Below are 22,291 nucleotides of genomic sequence, written 5' to 3'. Positions count from 1 at the left end.
TTCTCTGTATATATACGTGTGTATGTGTGGTGTGTGTGTGTGTTTTGCTCAGCAGGCATGGCCGTCACATTAGCGTAGTTATAGTTCAACTGCATAATCAATTAACAAGGCGTTTTTTGATTTACCTAAACCTTTGCACTCATCAATGGAATTGCATCAAATTTGGGCACCTGATTAGTGTGGTCAACTAAGGTCTATCATGCCAAATTTCGTGAAGTTCTGTACAGGGAAAAAAGGAAAGAAGAGTGGTCACAAACATATTTTTCCATTTTATCCCCCATATGATGTTTTGCTTGCACCTACAGCCTAAACCACTGAGCAAATTTACACCCAACTTGGTGTAAAAGTATAGACCTCTACTCAGAAAGCATAATTTGGTTTAGTGTAAATCTGTTCAATAATGTTTAATATGTTAGTGTTTGAAAAAGGTACAGTGTGGGCTTGAAAGGCATGAATGTCAATTCATCAAAATGCCAGCTGTAGCGGATGTAACATCACAAAGCCTTTGACATTAATGACATTGCAGGAAGTGACGTCCTATGATCCAGAATCTTCACAGGAAATAAGGTCATAACACCTTAACCCTGATAAGACCACTGTAATTGATATTGCTGAAGTTCCATAACAAATGTACGATTAATATAACAACACAACACAGATACAAGTCTATTTTAGATATCGTCTGTATTACGATGCTGACAAGATATGCCACAAAAACCTTATTTTTCTTTCTTCGCATCACATGAAAAAATGTCTGCTTGTCTGAATAGGATACAGTACTACAAAACGGAGCACTGTACTGGAAACCTAAATATTATATACAACAAACTGACATGACTTAATAGTCCCCCTAGTGTATACCACAATGAGTAACATATTGATAATCATAGGGTGAGGAAAAGAAAGATATTTAAATACCAATAGTAGTTATATCCACATGTATTAATTGACACACACTAAACATTGAATATGAACTGTGTTATTGGGTTAAATTATTACTTATTGTTAAAACATTTTGATTTATGAGGATTTGCACAGCGCTATCTCTCCTTCGAAAAACACAGAGGTGAAGACTTAATTCCAACACATCTTTTTTCATGTATTCACAATAATGAAACATGGTACCAACCAGTAAAAATATTTGTTTGCTCATCTTTATATTTAATCAGAAGAGTATGCGCTCCAATGCTGAATGCATGTATTATAAGAAATGCATTTTCTTGTAGTGGTGGCTGGTGAAGCAAGAAAGCCTGAGCTCTTCTAGGCAGGATTCATGGGAGTTCTCCCCCTGAGATTTGTTTTACAAAATGTGGCCAAATAGCGCATTTTAAGGCACAATTTTCACATGGAATTGCTAACATGCTATATGCTCTGAAATGGCACTTGTTAAATATTCAAGTCATTTGATGGTGTACCAAGTCAATAAAACCTAATGTTTCCCACGAGTTGACATCATTGTTTTTCCAAAATGTTCTACTGGTGTCCTCATATGTTAAAAATCTCTCAATTGTGACTGGGCCAGCACTTTGCCATGGGTGCCTTCATCTGTCAATGAGTGCCTCCTTAGGCCAACAATTACATACAACATGCCAGTGCCAGAATTTTGCTATTAGTATAGTCCTTATAACATGGGTACCTATTATGTCAAACATTCCTTGTAGTACGTTAGGCCCAGCATATTGTCATGGTTGCCACCAGCACATATGCTGTGGTTGTCCTCCCTTATCAGGGCCGGACTGGGAACCGAAACCGGCCCTGGCAAACTGCTTGGACGCCCCCGTGGGGGGGCGAGCTGTTTACTAGGGCCAGTTTCGGCTGATTTTTGGCCGATATTGCTGGCCCCCGGTAACAAAAACAGCTACCCAGGGGCCCAAAACTGGCCCCCGCCATGGCGGCGCACCGGGGAAATGCCTGGTGCCCACTACGGCCTGTCCCTTATACCTCAAATCACCTCCATTGTGCCAGCACTAGCAATTTGCCTTGTGTGCCCAATGCCTAGAATTTTCTCCAGTTTGCCGGCACCAGCATTTTTCCATTGATGCCCTACGTCAAGAATGACATCCATTATGCCTGCACCAGCATTTTGACGAGTGTCCCATATGCCAAGTATTACTTGTAGCATGCAAGTGCCAATAGCTTGTCTTTAGTGCCTGATATGCTAAGAATTGCCTCCAGTATTCTAGTGCTAGCATTCTGCCATGGGTGCCTCTAAAAGCCAAGAATTACATTCTATGGGACAATCAATCAATTATAGAAAACTTTATTTGGTTTTGTGAGAAAAAAACATAGAAGTCGGAAATACATCACAACTCACAGAAATACAATCGTTTCAAAAAGGTAAAAGGTTTTTAAAAGATTAAAAATCACTCCAGAACCCAATTTTCCCTTACCCCCCTCAAGTTAATTTGCAGGTCGCTTTGAGCCTTACTGCAGCTTTAAAAAACCTAAGGACATACCATACTGTGCTCTCTGAAAGAATTAATAAAAAAATATAAGCAGGTCCTACTTGGTTAAAATTGGCTTGTTTTAAAATAGGGAATAAGAATGACTTCCTAGGCACCAGGTAATTACTGCAAAACATAAAATAATGCAGCATGTCCTGTGGAGACGTACCGTCGCAGCCACAGGGAAGCAACATTTCACCTTTCATAATCCCTCTGGGATGTGCAAGGAGAAGATAAAATAAGTCAAATCGAAATCTACTCAATAAAAAGCGATCATGTGAACTGGGAATCCCTAGGTGATAAGGTTCTGTAGTAAGGACCGTTTTCAAAAGGTTATGACTAAGTACATGTGGGAGCCGGCCTCGTGGCGTGGTCCTGTTCCCCCTCGCTAAGCCGCCCGAGGTCCCATGCACCTCGGGGCTCCTCCATTTTGGATTATACGTCACTCCACGTGACCACCTGCGTGACCCCGCTTCACCCGGCCTCTGTCCCAGCGAGGCCCGACATCGAGGCGCCAACCCCTGGCCCGGGGGATACCACGTGAACCCTTCCTACTCCCGGCGGAGGGCAGTATCGATGGGACCCCCAACCGTCCTTCCACACCTAGGTGCGATCACCCCACAGCTCTCTGGGGCCTGGCGCCACTCCTGCTGGGCATCTGGCCGCTCCCTACCCGGCCTCTCCGCCCCCTCCAGGCGCAAGGGTCCGGACATCAAAGGGCTCCAGTCCTATATCTGGGGCGACCCGACAACAGGACTACAGTTGTATCCCGGAGTCAAGAGCCCTGCTGATCGGATCGCGGCTGACCCTACGGAAGAAGACTCATCCTGAACCCACACTCTGAGCCCTGCTGACGACGTCGCGGCTCCACCGTGCTTAAAGACCTTCACGAACCTTTGGGGCCCTGCTGACGCCGTCGCGGCCCGACCTTGTTGAACCTTACCATCAGAGCCCAGCTGACCTCGTCGCGGCTCGACCGAAGCGGACCTAACACCGGAGCCCTGCTGACTGTGTCGCGGCTCGACCCAAGCGGAACTACCACCCGAGCCCTGCAGACGCCGTCGCGGCTCCCCACGTCCGAGCCGCTCTGAGACCAGCACTCAAGGTCGGGCGCAGAGCCCTCCCGTACCTGGTTGGTACTAAGACTGTCCCACTACCCTATCCCTCTTACAGACATTGAGACTCTTACTGGATCCCTCGATCCCGCTGTAAATATTGAGCGTACTACTTTTGATAAAGAACCAAGTCAAGCAACTGATACTGAGTCCTGTGTGGTGGTGTTACTGGGCCTAGTGCGATCATAGGAGAAGGACCTCCCCGAAGGGGGCTTCTCAGCGGCGCTCGGCTATACCTTTGCGGTAGGAAGGTGCCCCGGAATAGTCTTCCCGACTCCCCGGTGGTTCTCCCTCCAACAGTACACTTGGCTTCCTTTGCTCACATTCTTCCCTTTCCAGCATCCTCAGTCTAAAGAAAGACTCTTTTACCCAAGGTGGGTCTTTGCTACAGACATTATCAGGAGTGCAAAAAAGGTCTGGTATGCCTAGTTTCCTTAATCCTTCCTGTATATAGTTTAACCAAGGAATGCGATAAGCACCGTCAAGGCCTAGGCCGTCTCTTAATATCTTTTTGTTAAGGGTAGCCCCGTCAATTGACCAGATTTTTACTCAATAATTTAAAGGGTGGAGAGACAAGTCTGTTTAATAGGGCGCACCCAATTCACTGTGAACAATATAAGCATGTTTTATTAAACCAATAGTGAATAACTGATGATTATTCACTACTAGCATATTTAAAAAATCCCCATAAAGGTTAGCTGGCTCTGTGTCTGTAGCATTGATTTTGCCACCTTTGAGGCAAGGGGTCGCAAGGGCAGTGGCAAAGGACGCAAGGGCCAAGCCAGGGTCACAGCTGCTGAGTATGACATACTTAAGCTGCTGAGTATGACATACTTAATTAACAATCCCATCTGCCTTTTGCCATGCACAGTGGGGGTTGTGTGACTGTGCCGGGTTAGCTGTGGGCCATGGATGTAGGTGAGGCCTTGCACTCAACCCCCTCCGCACACAACCGAAGGTAGCAAGGATTCTTCAGTTTAATACATCAAAAAAACACAATAATATTTGCTGGGAAAACAAACACCATTAACTACTGAATTATGATTATGACTCACACGTGCAAAATTATTAAAATTCGCAGTTGTGGTTACCATAGGTTACAGCCAATGCCATAATTCGCTGCCTGTCCCATGCTCAAAACACAAATTTGCCACCAGCACAGAAATAGAAATACTTACCAGGAGAACAACATATCAGGCGGTGAGAGTTATGGCATGTTTTTAGTATGTTGGTGACTATGACTGGTGATTTTCAGAGGTTTTTCATGTTAGAGCCAGGTGATGATTCAATAAGGAACTAGGGAACTTTGGGTAGTTCTCAAGTTTTAGGTAGAGAGCAGTTCCTTTAAATGGGAAGCTCTACGCCATCACTGACACTCTAAAACTGTTCACCTCAAATATCTGATTTTCTAGTGGAGTTTTGTATGCATAGGATTAGAATAGTACCATCCATGCCAAGCTTGAAAAGGGACAATGCCCTTTGCCATTTTTGCAGCAAAGTCTTTAGGCATAGGATTAGCTAGTGCCTTCCACAAAGAACTGAAAAATTACAAAAACTTATTGCCTCTTCAGGCACAGTATTACAGCTTAGGTTTGGTAAAATGCTATCTAAGCCAACCTGGAATGAATAACTGCAGTCCATGATTAATGTGTTTCGCTCTTATTAGAGCTTGTCGGAGGTACATAGTTTTGTCCAGAAATAAAGGAGCACCCAGTAAAAGTCAAAGCAATACCCTGTCTGGCTTAGAGCGGCACATAAATTATGCAAAAAAGGAAGTAGGAACATCTGGGTAGTTCCCAAGTTTTAGGTGGAGTGCAATTTCTCTACATCGGACGATCTAAAACACCACCGACATTCTAAAAATGATCACCTCAAATGTCTGTTTTTCTAGCAGGTTTTCTTATGCATAGGATTAATGTAGCGCCATCCATGCCAAGCTAGAAAAGTGACAAAGTCCTTTGCCATTTTTTCAGAAAAGTCTTTAAGTGGTTGCCATCCACGCCAAACTGAAACATGACTAAAGTCTTTAAACCACTCCAGGTACAGTATTAAGGCTTTGGATTGGTAAAATACCATCCAAGCCATCCTGGAATCGACAAAAATAGTCCCTGACTAATGTGTTTTGCTCTTATTAGAGCGTGTCAGAGAGACATAGCTTGGCCCAGACACAGGGGAGCACCCACAATACGTCAAATCAATATCCTTTCAGGGTATGTACACACACAGAAAAAAAAGAAGGGAAACCATGGATAGTTCCCAAGTTGTAAGGGGGGAACAGATTCTTGTCTCCAGTTGAGCCACAACATACCAGCACACAGGAGAGCTTATAGCTGGGCAGTTCATTTTTCAGTCGTAGAAGAATTACAAAACAAAATGCAGAGGAAACCCTGTTTACTGTCTCACAGATTGCATGTAACCATTACTTTATGAGGGGAAATAACTTTTCTTATAGACATGAGAAGCTTCTTCAATGTGGTATTAATTTATTGCACAAATCTAACACTTTGTTACCTGCTTATGTTTTAAAATATTTTGATAAAACAAATCAGAGCGATATGAGCAAGGTGTGGCTAGTACCCCTGCACATTGCCATGGGGTGTAGTGGAGAGAGTGAGGATGGGAAACATCCTTTACATCGCGATGATTACACCGCAATGCCGTTAGAACGCTGCCATTACAATGCAAGCGTTACATCGACTTGCACTGGAGGGCGCTATAACCTAAGGAATAGTAAGATTTACTATTCCAACACCCTCCCTACTGTACGTAGACTGGTGTTGGAATAGTAACTCTTACTACTCCTAAGTCCAGCGCCCTCCAGCGCAAGTCGTTGTAACAACTTGCGTTGTAAAAACTGCGATGTTACATACCGCAATCATTTTGATCGCGTTGCAACATCACATATTCGTGAGAATAGACATCAATATGTGTACAGTTAATTATCAACTTTTGCATAAAAATAGCATGTAGATCAACAGAGTGTGAACCCATTCAAGGTGACGTTAAAACATTAAGGACAACCCGTACAGAGAGACATAGCACCTTTACCATAGAAGCGATTTGTGCAGGAAGCTCGTCTTTAAGTACTTGAGATACTTATTTATGTGTTAGCATAGACATATCCTATGGCACCTGTAATACGTCAGACGGGATATCCGTCACAATTGTGACCTCTCTGCTGAACTTTAAAATCAGGCCCTGTTTATTTCTAACCCCAAGATTATCTGTAGAATGTAAACGTTTCATCACTAAATAGAATGCAATTCTCGATAAATGCTCATTGGGTTTGATCCTATGCCTATAGAGTAATTGATGCAGTCCAATACCACACTTGAATTGCACCTAAAATTCCTACAATGCTAATTAAAAAACACAAGTTTCACATAAAGACTAAACAAGAACTTTAGCTTACATTAACACACAACTGGAACAAAGGAATATGGATTTATAAGTTTTGTTGTAATACATACAACTATACAAGCATTGGCAAAGCCTCATTTGTCTGTTCTTTTTGTCATTACTTGTCTAGTTTCGTCAAGGCATTTGTAAATCCTTGTTGTTGGTACAGCTGCGGTCCTTGCCAATATAAAAACATTGTTTAGAAGCACTAATTGATGCAGTCCAATACCACAATTGAATTGCACCTAAAATTCCTACAATGCTAATTAAAAAACACAAGTTTCCCATAAAGACTAAACAAGAACTTTAGCTTATATTAACACACAACTGGAACAAAGGAATATGGATTTATAAGTTTTGTTGTAATACATACAACTATACAAGCATTGGCAAAGCCACATATGTCTGTTTTTTTTGTCATTACTTGTTTAGTTTCGTCAAGGCATTTGTAAATCCTTGTTGTTGGTACAGCTGCGGTCCTTGCCAATATAAAAAAATTGTTTAGAAGCACAAATATCTTTTTCTCTAAAAAGCACACATTGCTGTAGTAGTCAATGGCACTAAAGAGAACTACTTTGTGCACTGATGTACTATGACTTATTGTGAAGCTAGCCAGTAGTGAAAGTGGGGTAACCGATTGCCCTATGCTGTATGGTGTAGTGAGTGTATAAAAAATTTAATGATACAACAACAAACCAATAGATGGAGAGAGCTCGCTGAAAGCCGCTATAAGTAACTATAATATATATGCAAATTTACTAAAATAAAAACGTCTTGGTTCACACCAGAACCTAAAATATAATTGTCCACATTTGAAGGGAACTCTACCGTAATGAGAGGCCTCTGATCTTTAATTGTTTAATTATTGGTCTAAGTAGAGACGTTGGATAATTGTCAGCTGACGACCAGTAATGGACATAATACAATAACCTACAATGGCTATGCCAGAATCGTCTACAGCAAGCACAATAACTTTAATGTTTTTTTGTGTGGGTACAAAACTAAAAGAAAACCGCGAGAGGAAAGAGAAGGACCAGAAAGGAGGAGAGTCAAGCCAGGAAATCTTAGTAATTAATATCGTGAAAAGTACTTTAACCAAGGATAAAGAAGAAATCTTATAGAGCGGCTAGTCATCTATTTCCTACAATAACAACTGCACTACTCAATACAAAAATTGATGTGTTGAAATTTATCAGAAAAATGAAACTTACAATTGTTTACTCAAGATTAGCAAACCCAATACCATCACAAGAACCAGAGTACATTGAGTATAGATGTAGAGGGATCATTTTGTCCACCTGTAACAAATGCCTTTTTGAATATATATGAAGGTTTGTTATAAAAGGATACTAAGAAATCTCCTTTCAAACTGAAGAAATAGAGAAGAACCCGCAGACAAATTATACATAAATAATTGGAAAATTGAGTTTGAATTAGGAGCTAGCAATTAAATCAGCCAACAAAGGTGCTGTTAACCGTAAATATAATTTGCACCAATTACATGGAGGAGGCAATTGGAGAGTTAACTGCTGAAGGTACCTACATTATGATAACAGAAGATCCAACTATTGAACTCTCTAAAGGGACAAGTGCAAAACGAAGCTGCCAGGCTGCTGTGTCAGGTCCCTAGGAAGGTGTCAGCTACCAACTCTTCGCAAACTACACTGGCTTAAAGTGGAGAATCGTATTAAATTTGAGGCCTTGAGCTTTATGTTTAAAATTAAATCTGGAACAGGCCCACAATAGTTGTCACCTTCAATCCAGCTGTATACCCCTCCTCATCTTCTGCGTTCTGCTGGACAGTCCAAATTCATTATCCCCAGAATAAAACTTATCAGGATGGGCGGTAGGTCCTTCTCCTTTTTGAGACCCTCCCTGTGAAACTCTCTTCCTATCTCTATACGAGAGGAAACTGTCCTCTGTAGATTCCGTAGACAAGTGAAGACATGGTTATTCACTCAGTAACTCACTACTTATTCTTCTTCTGCCTACCTGGTCGGGCCGGGAAACCCCTCAGGGTAGCTGTGCGCCTTACAAATTTAAATAACATAACATAATAAGTGCAGTATTTGATGCAGCACTGCAAAGTAAATGGATATCACTGAAAACAAACCAGAATTTGACAAACCTATATTCTATAGTACCTATCTTTTATTTCATACATAGGATTTATAAGAATTTTTTTTAAAACATAGAAAATCTACTATTGCCAGCACCAAGCATTTAAAAAGTCGCAATTAATACCAGTAACTGACAAAAAGACGTCTAACTTACTAAACATATAATAAAAATCCAGTACATTTAAATGGAAATGCAACTCCATTCACAATAAGCCACAATATAAAATATGAATCTTATTCACTTCTCAAGACGTCACCATGGAGTTTTTTTGTTAGCAGATGAAATAATTGAAGCAAAGTGAAGTGAAGGGATGGATTAAGCTGTGACAGCACATAGAAATGATGATGTAAAAACTCCCATCAAAATATATAGAAAAAGAGAACATTTAAGACATGCATTGAGCAGAATTTTCAACATATGACAGGAGCACAATGGACATGCAAATGTAATATTCACTCTGACGGTTCTTGAAATTGGACTGATTATACTTATTGAGGAAAACATTATATAAGGTATCTGAAAACCTGAAAATCTTTCTTTGTTGATGCTGTAATGCACCAAGAGTGTGAATATGTTCATAATTACTGGTTCTCGTAGAACCAGGCTCTTCATGATAAGGAGCTTAATGGATTGAAATGAATAAAATAGTTCAAATAAGGAGCCCGAGCTTGTGTAAATATGATATGAACTAATTAACTGAAGGAAGTTGGAAAGTGTTTCTTTATTAAGAAGAATTGGCAGTGGAAATATATGTGATCAAAAAAAGAATGCTATGGTTTGAGAATAGATATATTCAATTTAAAATAACAGTTTTGAGAATTTTGGGAAATTGACTTAAAATGGATGCTCTTGTGAGCCCCAAACTACAAACGGTATTTACAGTCAAACGACTTCAGCATCTCGAGAGGGCAGACCGTGAGCCTGCACCATAAGCAATGATATGGGAATCTATACCATACAATATATAAAGGTTCTTGCCATTAGAATTATCGAAGCTGTTAAAAACTAATTGTGATTGGTGTAACAAACAAGAGCAGAAGGCTATGTATTGATTTCCACCAGCTCAAGTCCATTGGCCTCTTAGGAATTTTTGAATCTCTCCATTATTCTAGAGTAAACTCTAGAAGAGCCCTCACTGCACATCCATACATCACACCATGAAATGATCGTTAAACCCCCAGGAGAGTACAAAGGCCCTTTGGAACTTGCAATTATGTAGCCACTTGGCCACTAACTTCCAAAGTTATCAATCATTATTTTCTTCAGACCTTTTCGCTGCATTGTTCTAATTTTGGAATATATGCTGATGATTTCTCCTTTGTAGAAGGGGCCGAACACATAATTTCAATTTCATGATGTTTAGCGGATATAGATCACATTTCAATCAATCAATGGCTTGTAAAACATGACTACTCACCCGTAAGGGTCTTAAGGCGCGGGGAGGAGGAGCTGCAGGTCCACCAAAGAGCCAGGTCTTGAGGTCCGTCCTGAATTGTGGCAGTGACAGTAATTGTCTGAGGAGAAGAGGCAGGGAGTTCTAGGTCTTCGCTGTGAGGTAGGAGAAGGATCGTCCTCCGGCTGTGGTCTTGCGGATACGTGGGATGGTAGCCAGGGCCAGTTGGGCGCTGCACAAATCATTTATTGATGACGTGTTCTCTGTCATCCACCGAATAAAAGACCCCATGGCTTTGTGTACCTGTGCTTAATATGCAGGATGCATGGATTTAACGCCCTTGAGCTAACCTTAGTCTTTTTGGAGGTGGTACCTTACATTGGCAAATTACTGAACCACAAAGCGGAGAAATTTACCACCTTTCATTAAATGCTCAAAATTAATTGCCAGCTTGTTCATTCCATCTGGTATGTTCTTCTATAATTCAACCTCTTGAATTTGCATAATTGAATCCACAGGATTGGCAAATGAAGGGTACATTTTTGAGATTGGTGTTTTAAATTATAATCTATGATGGCTGGCATGTGTTAAAACAAGTACGAGAACTGGGAGTAGTGTCATGTTTCATATGACCACCCCGGTTTATTTATTTATTTTTGTGGTTTTAGATAGCCCAAAATCGACCCAAAGGTATTGGAGCGCTTTATATGAGCACCAGTTACATTACACAAGAACACATTCTTTTTTGGTAGGCACGGGGAGATTAAGTGATTTGCCCAGAATCACAGGATGTTGAGCCAACGACAGACTAGATTCCAGTTTCCCAGCTCCAAAGTCGGCAACTCTGGCCGTTAGGCCACATCCTCTACTATTAGCTACCAAAGCAAAGCTTTCCTTCTCCCTTATCCATAAAAGTCAAATGTGATATACAAGCACTGATCTTGATTCTCAATAGTTTTCATTACAAAACAAAAGTGATGCATGGAAATGTATGAGTAAATGATTCCTAACAACTAATCATTCCTCAGGGAAGCAAACCCCCACATCGTTTTTTATGTCTACTGAGCCAGTACAGAAGGCAACCAACAATATGCAAGACTTGGCCCTGCCCAAAAAGAACATGCTTTTGGGGCACATCTCCTCTACACTGGAACGGTATTTGGACAAAACATTAGAAACACAAATATCGTTGGACAGAAGAATATCGTTCAATATAGTTAAAAAATGTCATGGACAAGAATAGCATGTGGGGCATTTTCTATGGTTAAGCAAAGTTTTCTATGTGTAACTACACATATATGTACCTTGATAATATATATCTTCAAGGTACGTAGATCTGGTGTTAAGAATAGTAAATTTATACTTACCTATTTGCACTTACCTTCTCGATATTCTTGTCCTCGATATTTTAGACACAATATCATGTCCACACGATATTTGTGTTTCTGAAATTCTTTCACTGATCCCACTGGAACGCAGGCCACCAAGACATATTGAAGCTATGTTTGGCCTCATCAGTGCGGTGCAGCTTGGGTACAAATGCAAGTGTTGCGGCTATCTCTCCTGTGGCAGGTACTGTGGCTGTCGAGCCCAATACGTCACAGCAAGTTTAACGTCCACGTCCGCGTGCTCCTGCTGCACTTACGAAGACTCCCCGAGACCACAAACATTTTGATCAACCTCCCACTAGATCTATGCTAATTCTTGCAGCTGCGTCCCCTGTAAAGAGGAGAATATCCTTCTGCTACTAACAGAGACCACCAAAAATCATGTCAAGCTTACCGGATGCGCTGAGAAATCCATCGCAGTACGTTTTGTCATCAGTATGAAAAACACCAACTGCCGGCAGTAGCCACATAAAATAAGTCTGTTTGCTGGGGACTGGCTCCCTATAAATAAAGAAAATGGAAGGAGGTTAAGGAACATGTGAGAAAGTGTTTGAATATTGGCCTCACGCTGCACAGCGTTACTCAGACTGACCCACTCAAGAGGAGTTTGAGGGTTAAGCAATGAGCCCTAATAAAACATTTACTAAAAATGAAGTGAACCGATTTACATTTATTCGTTAAAAATTGTCTCAAAATATTTAGTAGCTTTTTTAAATTTGTAATAATATTTGTTAACACTTTGAAAATAAGGAATAAATGTAAAGAAATAACAACTGAGCAACTGAAAATAATAACAAAAAATCTTCCACAGCAATAATTGCATAGGCATTGATGGAATTTTTTTAAGATTGTGTATTTAGAATGTCCGATGGACACATAAGGGTTCAGGCGAGGGAAGTGGAGGCGTTTCTCATAATTATGATTAATATAGAGAAAGGGGCTTGTGGGGAGGGGGTTCCACACAGTGGAAAGGCTGTTGGCATTTGGCCATATATATGAGAACTCATATTTTATTTTTAAAACATATGCTTAAAATAAAAAATTAAAAATTAAATCTAAACATGTTAAGGTGAAGTTGCAATTTACAATAAAATGTGTTTCGGTCAACCTGATATAAGAGATGTAAAAACTGTTTTAGCAGATAAATCATGACAAAAGATGTTTGGTAAAAAATATTGTTAATGCATGGAACCCTCACACCATTCGACCGCCCTCGAAAAGGTGGCTTGCCCCCCACATCTGCTCGAACACACTCTTCACGGAACAGAAACTATCCCACGTGCATCTATGCCTCAGCTGGCGTCATCACCGAGATGAAAGTTTAACAACCAACCCACTGCAAGCAAAAGGGCAGCCATGTGTGGATGTCCGACGCACACCAATTTTGCTGAAGTGAGATAGAATTCACAGGTTTACCTCCGCTCAATTGCCCAACGAGCACCCTCTTTGTGAAACACCTGCCGCTGATCTGGGCTCACCGGATTGCGTCTCGCGCCACACGTTCCGTCGTACCGTCTTCTCGCGTGAACTCCCAGTGCTCGCTCCATTTCGTCCGTTATGGTTCCTTCACAATATCACTTTTTTCAGCGTATCCAATAATGTTTTTTACATCTGTTCGGAGTTCTTGCTTGCGCCGTGCAGGCTGCTTTGCCCGTGTTATAACTTCATTAATTTCAGCCATGCACTAGGCAAAGCCTGCAGCCAACTGGTCAGCCAGCTGCTTCCGGGAGTGTTTACCCCCAGGGCACTGGGTATTGAATATTCAATCGATGGTCTTTCTCCTTCTCTGCCAAGAGCCCGCGCGCTGCTGTACCCCAGAGGCTGCTGTCTGGCCGAGGCTGGAGTTCAGAAACTTCAGGTTCAAGGGGCCGGAAACAAGCTGTGCAGGACCGAGGCGCTTCCAAAACGTTGCAGTTTGTATTGTATTGTATTGTATAAGAATTTATATAGCGCAAGAGAACTGTAACCCTACGGGTATCCAGGCGCTCTGACCAGACAGGATGTTTTATCGCACGAGGAGACAAAGTCGGGGACTTCATGCTACTGGGAACAGCCAGGTCTTAAGGCTCCTTCTGAATTCTATCAATGACTGCGTCTGTCTGAGAGCGGGTGGGAGCGCATTCCAGCTTTGAGCTCCGACCACCCTGAATGCCCACCCTCCCAGTCTAGCCCGTTTGAAGCTGGGCTGAACCAGCAGGTTGGCCTTGGATGACCGCTGTTTTGGAAGGCACTGGTGTTGAAGGGGTCCATGTAAGGGAAGCTGAGACTCTTGGACCCTAAGGAGTTGCCACCTTTGAAAATGTTTTCTTGGCTTATTGGGGCTGCCCAGAAAGCCAGGCCCCAGAATCACCCCCCCATATTTAAAGGCTTGGAAACATTGCATTATATTGTATTATAGCATTTATATAGCATTTACTACCTCTGTGGGGTGCTGAAGCCTTTCCCCCATAGGTAGCACGCTATGCCTTGCAGGTGCGTGGTTGGAAGAGCGCTGTCCACTGGGATGCAGTTATCATGTTTTGAGACGCAGCGCCTAGATTTGTGATCAAGAGGTGTGAGACACTGATGGGCACCTTACAGTTTGCAGTATGGTGGCACCCTTGATTGGCTGTGTAGGTCTCATTGTGTTATTTTTCATGTACAAACCACTTGATGGTTACCACATTCGATTCTGGGGTCTTATGGACTTGTGTAAGTGTTGGACCCCAAACCCCAATAATTCACTGAACTCCAATAAGTCAAACACCCAAAATTTACCTCTGACTGTTCGGCTCCACTTCTCTTGATCTTGTTGCAAGGGTCACCACTTTCCACAACCACCCACCAATTTAGCATAGTAAAATCAAATTATAAATGGGTCCACTCAATAACTGAGTTCCAGATCAAGATAAAGCTTACAGTTTTATTATAGACATCTTAGTATAGTCAGTGATACTCAAAGTATGGCTCGGGGCCGCTTGCGGCCCTTTTGACCTTTCCATGCGGCCCCCCTGGTGAACAGCAGCATGAGCTACTGTTTAGTTGCTAAACACTAATAATCAGAAAACACGTGTTAAATAAACAGGCAAGCATTTATTAACCTGCATATAAAAGCTTGCCAGTTTATTTAAAAAAATTTGAGCCCTCCTTACACAATACCTGACCCACCCAAACTCCCTACCATCACCCTGCTCGCATTCAGTGCGGCCCTCGGACACACCATAGACCGTACTTTGTGGCCCCTGGGCAAATGTTTGCGAGTACCCACGGGTTAGGAGATACATTGAAATGTAGTAAATGCCATAAAGGCTCAGAAGCAAAATTACAAAATCTGAAATCTTTTAATACCCAAATCAAGCAGAAAAGACACTCAAAAATCTAAGTGTCAGGCTCATTAAGAGAAAGACAGCATCCTAAATGAGAAGGAAAGTCAAGACAAACGGACAGTCTCAGGAGGAAAATGAAAAATCATCCCTGATCTTTCAAAACCAGGTGTTTTTATTCACATTTTGTGTATAAACAATTAGAAAAACTGGAGATTCAGCATGACATGATTATAGTTAGCTCACATTGACAAATCAAAAGGAAGATCGTAGTTTTAAGACCCTCTAGCACTAGCGCATTTTTAAGGTAGACTAATTCTTCCTTTAGCTTAGCTTTCTCAGCAAAAGCAGCCTGGGGAAGTAAAATACAATTTGAAACATTCTGAAACAAAGGCTCATACATTAGTGTTTATGCATGCCGACATCGGAATTTCTAATGGAAGTCCTTCAGAATGATACATTGGGAACACAACGCAAAGCTCCATTCATAATACATGCTCAATACATGCTTTGCTCTCCAAGAAAAATTACTATCTACCGCACAATACACTGCGCTCAACGGAAACTGCAAGGACAGAAGACTCACATCTGGACATTGATTGGCAGGGGTAATGAGCAGCAGCTGGATGAGCAAAACACAAATATGGCCTAACTTAGACTACATTAATAAACACTCCTAAACATTAAAATCAAATTATCTAAGCACTCCATCATTAATTAATTGGTTACTACTATAAGAATCATAGAAATAATTAGTTCACCCAAATTATTTGTCACCACAAAATGCAAGTCATATAAAGTTTCTAAAAACTGACTTGCGCATGCATGACTGTAAGGGGTAGAGGTCGGAGATGTGATAAGATTGGTTAGATTATAGTCATGATTCTATGATTTGGGAGACATGACGAAGAGGTCACAGTTTATGGTTAGATGTGACCTGCAGGGAGTACTGTATTAGAGACAACTCGTGTCCACCAGTGAGTGGCAGATCTCATCAATCACTCCATGCAGTCCACAGGGGGGTAAGTAGGGTGTCTAGGTTTCATGGACTGGTAGAGTTTTGCATTATGGTATAACTGCAGATGTTTTTGCTCTAATGCATATAGCATCAAGAAACAAGGTGATGGATGGTATGCATATGGCTGGGCCAAACTGAGGTGGCATGGTGTGCAAACAAATGAAGGACTGAGATGGGGCCCGAGTAAATACCAGTGGTTGAGATTAATTCAAGCATTCCATCCATCACTTTTTTAATATACTTTAGTGCAATGTCCTCAGTGGAATTGGAATGCCCAGATATGGGTCCTGTGCACACTTTTCCACTGGAAAACTGTACATGACCGATGAGCCCTAATAAGGCCAAATGGGGTATTGGGCTGCTTGTGTTCTGGTTCAGGGGGTGACCTGGTCTGGCAGTTTAGATGGAACTGTCCTATTGGGGTAGGGTCAAGCCTGATTTGCATATGGCTGGGTCCAAACTGAGATATCATAGTGTGCAACATAACAATGGCTGGGATGCTGCTCCCAGAAATTACCATTGGCTGTGATTAATTCAAGCATTCAATCCCATCACATTTTTGTATACTTTAGTGCAACACTGTAAGTGAGATGGGTATACCCAGACATCGGTCCCGTGCACACTATGCCACTGCGACAAAACTATACCCAATTTATGAGCCCTAATAAGGGCAAAACCGGTCTTGGGTTGCTTGTGTTGGGGTTCAGGAAATGACCATATCCTGGCAGTGTGAGCTGGACGGTTTCTCTTGGAGCAGGGTCCAAACTAATTTGCATATGGCTCCGTCCAAACTGAGGTGGTGTGGGAATGCAAAATAACAATGGGTTGGGATGCAGCCCGGGCAATCATAAGTGACTGAGATTAATTAAAGCATTCAATCCATCACTTTTGTATACTTCAGTGTGACACCCTAAGTGGGATGGCTAATAATAAGGGAAAAAACAGTCTTTCATTTTTTGCGCTCTGGTTCAGGGGTTCAACCTGGCATGACAGTTTTGACTGGACTGTTCCTATTGGAGCAGGGTTAAGACTGATTTGCATATGGCTGGGTACAAACTGAAGTGGCTTGGTGTGCAAAATAATAATGGACCCGAGTAATTACCATTGGGTGAGATTAATTCAAGCATTCCATCCATCGCATTTTTGTATACTAAAGAGAATATGGCCAGCCTTGAGGAATAGGTGTAACATTTCAAGACTATTGTAATACAATTGGGTGTGGTATGACTAAATGTTGCTGTACTAGTCATAGATGGTAAAGTTAAGTTTCCTAGAGTGATCGATCTTGCCTCTGGGGTCAGCAAATACATTTAAATGGTATGAAGCTGTGTGAAAGTACAGAGTTTTAGAGACCTCATCTAACCAGTTAGGATGTGGTGAGGTTAGTTATTTGGCATTGTTTTCAGAGTTCAGTGCTGATTTAGAGCTGCTGGATGGGTTATAACATATTCTCTTCAGGGGCACATGTGACATACTTATCTTGAGAAGAGCCTGGTTGCCACCTCTCTTTACAATTTAGGTGTTCCTGGATGTAACGTATTTTATCTGGTAAGGATATCATGAGTTTGGTCACTGGAATCAACACGACTTGTCCTCCTAGGACTTTATATTTTGGATGGGATGGTGGTTTGCAGATTACCTTAGCCAAGCTTTCACATTTCATCCAAATTTTAGATGTTATTGAAAACAATGCATTTTTGCTGGTAGGGAGTTCCTAATTTGAGCTCTTGAACTGAGACAGGGGATCCTACTTTGGATATCTTAACATAAGGTGGTATGACGATCCAAGGTGCAAATCTAGAACATAATGTCCTGCTTTGTTTGTATTGTTTGAATTTAAATTGTGCATACATAGTCCTTTTCCCTGGAAACTTCTGTGGCCAATGCAGAATGCCTTGAACATTGATCATCTGGCTACTGGTAACCAGTGAAGTGCTTGAAAGATCGGAAACATGCTCTCTGAGATGGACATGGAACAGGAGTCTTGCTGCAAGATTCTGTTTTCGGTGTGTTTTGCGTATGATGAAACAGGGTGCACTGAGGTATAGGCTTTTGCCATAATTACATTTGGAGCTTACCAGTGATCACACTGGCTTGTAGTTTTCAAAATATGAGACAATGCATCAGAATGTTTTCGGCGTAGAAAGTACTCTTAGTGACCTGCTTGTCATGTGGAGTTAGGTATAGATCTAAGTCAACAATTGCCTTTAGGTTTCTCACCTCTTTTGACATTTGTAGTGGGGGTCAGGTTCCTTGGGCCAAATGGCCATTGGTTCATATCTGCAGCATTGTCCACTGGTCATGATCTTTGTTTTGTTAGAAGTGTTGGGCTTTACGTGGTTGCTCGTCATCTAAGTGTCTATTTCGTGGAGGCAGTCTTCAAGTTTAGGTATTTGGAGGTTTTCTGGTCCATCCACCCTTTTTATGTCTTTATTTTCAAGTTTTACAAAGTAGCAACAGCAGTACAGAACTTCAGGCAGATAAACAAACAATACAGCCCCATATTACAAATCCCGCACAATCACAGGCGTCTCCAATTTCCATACCATCTCCATGCCGGGTTTCAAACAGAGAGCAGTCCCCAGCAACAAATTACTCAGGAACAGAGGACCTGCGGGTGTGCTGGGGTGTTGGAGGGAGGCCCGCCGGGTAGTCGGGGAGACTATTCCGGCACCTTCCTACCGCAAAGTTATAGCAGAGCGCCGCTGAGAAGCCTCCTCGGGGAGGTCTTTCTCCTATGATCGTACTAGGCCCAGTAACACCACCACACAGGACTCAATAGTAGTTGCGAGATTAGATTCTTTATCAGCAGTAATACGGGCAATATTTACAGAGGGATCGAGAGATCCTGTCAGAGTCTTAGTGTTCGTTCAAGAGGGTAAGGTAGCGGGACAGTCTTAGTGCCAGCCAGGCACGGGAGGGCTCTGCGCCAGACCTTGGATGCTGGTCTCAGAGCGGCTCGGAGGTGGAGAGCCGCGACGGCGTCTGCAGGGCTCGGATGGTAGTTCCGCTTAGGTCGAGCCGTGACATGGTCAGCAGGGCTCTGGTGGTAGGTCCGCTTCGGTCGAGCCGCGACGAGGTCAGCTGGGCTCCGGTGGTAAGGTTCAACAAGGTCGGGCCGCGACAGCGTCAGCAGGGCCCCAAGGGTTCGTGAAGGTCTTTAAGCACGGTGGAGCCGCGACGTCGTCAGCAGGGCTCAAGGGGTGGTTCCGGGTGAGTCTTCTTCGTGGGGTCAGCCGCGATCCGATCAGCAGGGCTCTCGACTCCAGGATACAACTACTGCCCTGTTGTCGGGTCGCCCCAGATATAGGACGGGACCCCTTTGATGTCCGGACCCGTGCGCCCGGAGGGGGCGGAGAGGACGGGTAGGGGGCGGCCAGACGCCCAGCAGGAGAGGCGCCAGGTCCCAGAGAGCTGTGGAGTGATCACACCCAGGTGTGGAGAGACGGTAGGGGGTCCCATCGATACTGCCCTCCGCCGAGAGTGGGAAGGGCTCACGTGGTATCCCCCGAGCCAGGGGTTGGCGTCTCGATGTCGGGCCTCGCTGGGACCGAGGCCGGGTAGAGCAGGGTCATACAGGTGGTCACGTGGAGTGACGTGTAATCCAAGATGGAGGAGCCCCGATGTGCATGGGACCTCGTGCGGCTTAGCGCGGGGAAACAGGACCACGCCACGAGGCCGGCTCCCACACGCGTCCCCCCCAGCTGAAGGCAGGGAGAGTCACCCATCTTCTTGGGGGTTCTCCTCGCCGAGGCGGAAGAATCGGGACAGGCCGTCAGCATTGGCGTGGTCGTTGCCGGGCCGGTTTTCAACAGTGAAGTCCATCCCTTGTAGCGAGATGGACCAGCGTAACAGCTTGGGGTTCTCGCCCCGCATTTGCATGAGCCACCGCAAGGGCCGGTGGTCAGTCTGGACCCTGAAGTGGGTACCGAAAAGGTAGGGCCGGAGCTTCTTGAGAGCCCATACCACAGCGAAGGCCTCCCGCTCGATGGTGCTCCACCTCTGTTCTCGCGGCAGCAGTCGGCGGCTGATAAAGGCCACCGGTCGGTCGAGGCCCTTGGCGTCCAGCTGGGAGAGGACTGCCCCGACCCCGTACTCCGAGGCATCGGTCTGGACTACAAATTCCTTGCTGTAGTCGGGGGCCTGTAGCACAGGGGCAGCGCACATGGCTGCTTTGAGAGTATCAAACGCGGTCTGGCAGCGGGGCGTCCAGTGCACCGCCTTGGGTTGTTTCTTTGAAGTGAGTTCCGTAAGGGGGCCCACAATGCTGCCGTAATCCTTTATGAAGCGTCGGTAGTAGCCTGTGAGGCCCAGGAATGCCCGGACAGTGGTTTGGGTGGCGGGGGGCTCCCACGCCTGGATGGCGTCCACTTTTAACCGGAGGGGGGCCACCTGGCCACTCCCCACCTGATGGCCCAGATAGGTCACAGATCCTTGACCGATCTGGCACTTGCTGGCCTTAATTGTGAGGCCGGCTCTTTGGAGAGCGGCCAGGACTTCCCCAAGGTGTCCTAGGTGCGCGGCCCAGTGGTCGCTGAAGACAGCAATGTCATCGAGGTAGGCCGCGCTGAAGGCTTCGAGACCGGCCAGGACCTTATTTACCAGCCTCTGAAAGGTCGCTGGGGCGTTCTTCATGCCGAAGGGCATCACCCGGAAGTGGTAGTGGCCGTCGGGGGTAGAGAAAGCTGATCGTTCTTGTGCGCCGGGAGTAAGCTTGATCTGCCAGTACCAGCAGTGAGATCAAAGGTGCTTAGGTAGCGGGCGGCCCCTAAGCGATCAATCAGCTCATCGGCTCGTGGCAAAGGGTGGGCATCGGTCTTGGTAACTGCGTTCAGGCCCCGGTAGTCGACACAGAATCTGAGTTAGGGGGCCGTGCCGGGGGCGGCGGCCTTTGGCACCAAGACTACCGGGCTGGCCCACGGGCTGTCGGAAGGCTCGATGACTCCGAGGGCGAGCATCTTGGCGACCTCGGTCTTGATGCAGGCCCGGACTCGGTCAGGCACTCTATAAGCGCGGTGTCGTACAGGGGGGCTCTCCCCCGTGTCCACGTCGTGGACGCACCAGTGGGTTACCCCGGGCGTGAGAGAAAAGAGGGCAGCGAAGGGTTGCAGTAGCTTCTGGCAATCATGGCGCTGTTCTGGTGTCAGGGTGGCGGAGAGGTGGACGCCCTCTAAGGAGCCGTCTTGGCTCGAGGACCCCAGGAGGTCTGGTAGGGGCTCGGAGTCACTTTCACCCCCATCGTCGGTAGCCAGTAGTAAGCTTAGTTCAGTTCGGGCAAAATGGGGCTTGAGCCGGTTGGCGTGCAGGACCCTGAGGGGGTTCCTCGGAGACTCCATATCGACCAGGTACGTGACGGGGCTCTTCCTCTCAACTATCTTGAAGGGCCCGGTCCACTTGTCCTGCAGGGCGCAGGGGTCCACGGGTGACATGACCCAGACTTGCTGGCCCGGCTCAAACTCGACGGCTGAGGCATTCTCGTCATACCAGCGTTTCATATCTTCTTGGCTGGCTTCAAGGTTGTCTTCTGCCAGGGCACGGAACTTTCGAGTCTGGTTCCGCAAGGTCAGGAGGTACCGGTAGACGTCGGGCGGGGCACTCTGGACGTTCGCCTCCCAACCCTCCTTGACCAGGCTGAGGGGCCCTCGGACGGGGTGCCCATATAACAGTTCGAAGGGGCTGAAGCCCAGGGACTTCTGGGGTACCTCCCGGTAGGCGAACAGGAGGCAGGGCAACAGGACATCCCATCTCCTCCTGGGGGCTCTTCCAGGCCATTGATCATCCCCTTCAGGGTTCGGTTGAACCGCTCGACCAGTCCGTTCCCCTGGGGGTGGTAAGGGGTGGTGAATTTATAGGTGACCCCACATTGTTGCCAGAGGGACCTCATGTACTTCAAGATAAAGTTCGTCCCCCTGTCGCTCACCACTTCTCGGGGGAACCCCACCCTGGAGAAGATGCCCATCAGGGCCCGGCCCACCACTGGAGCGGTCACAGTCCGGAGGGGAACAGCTTCTGGGTACCGGGTGGCGTGGTCAACCAGTACCAGGATGAAGCGGTGGCCCAGGGCGGTCCGGGGGTCGAGGGGCCCCACGATGTCTATCCCCACTCGTTCGA

General features: G+C 44.8%; 1 long non-coding RNA gene across 1 annotated transcript in view; it reads right to left on the bottom strand.

Moving 5' to 3' along the window:
• Positions 1–22,291, bottom strand: part of LOC146832996 (uncharacterized) — a 434,888-nt gene that overhangs the window by 362,462 nt on the left and 50,135 nt on the right. Inside the window, exon 2 of the long non-coding RNA XR_014960190.1 lies at positions 12,255–12,361. This is a non-coding gene — a long non-coding RNA (uncharacterized LOC146832996). The remainder of the gene's footprint in view (positions 1–12,254; positions 12,362–22,291) is intronic.

The sequence above is a fragment of the Triturus cristatus genome, chromosome 4_2, assembly GCF_964204655.1.
Source record: "Triturus cristatus chromosome 4_2, aTriCri1.1, whole genome shotgun sequence".
Taxonomy (NCBI): domain Eukaryota; kingdom Metazoa; phylum Chordata; class Amphibia; order Caudata; family Salamandridae; genus Triturus; species Triturus cristatus.
This window is presented reverse-complemented; position numbering and strand designations above follow the sequence as displayed.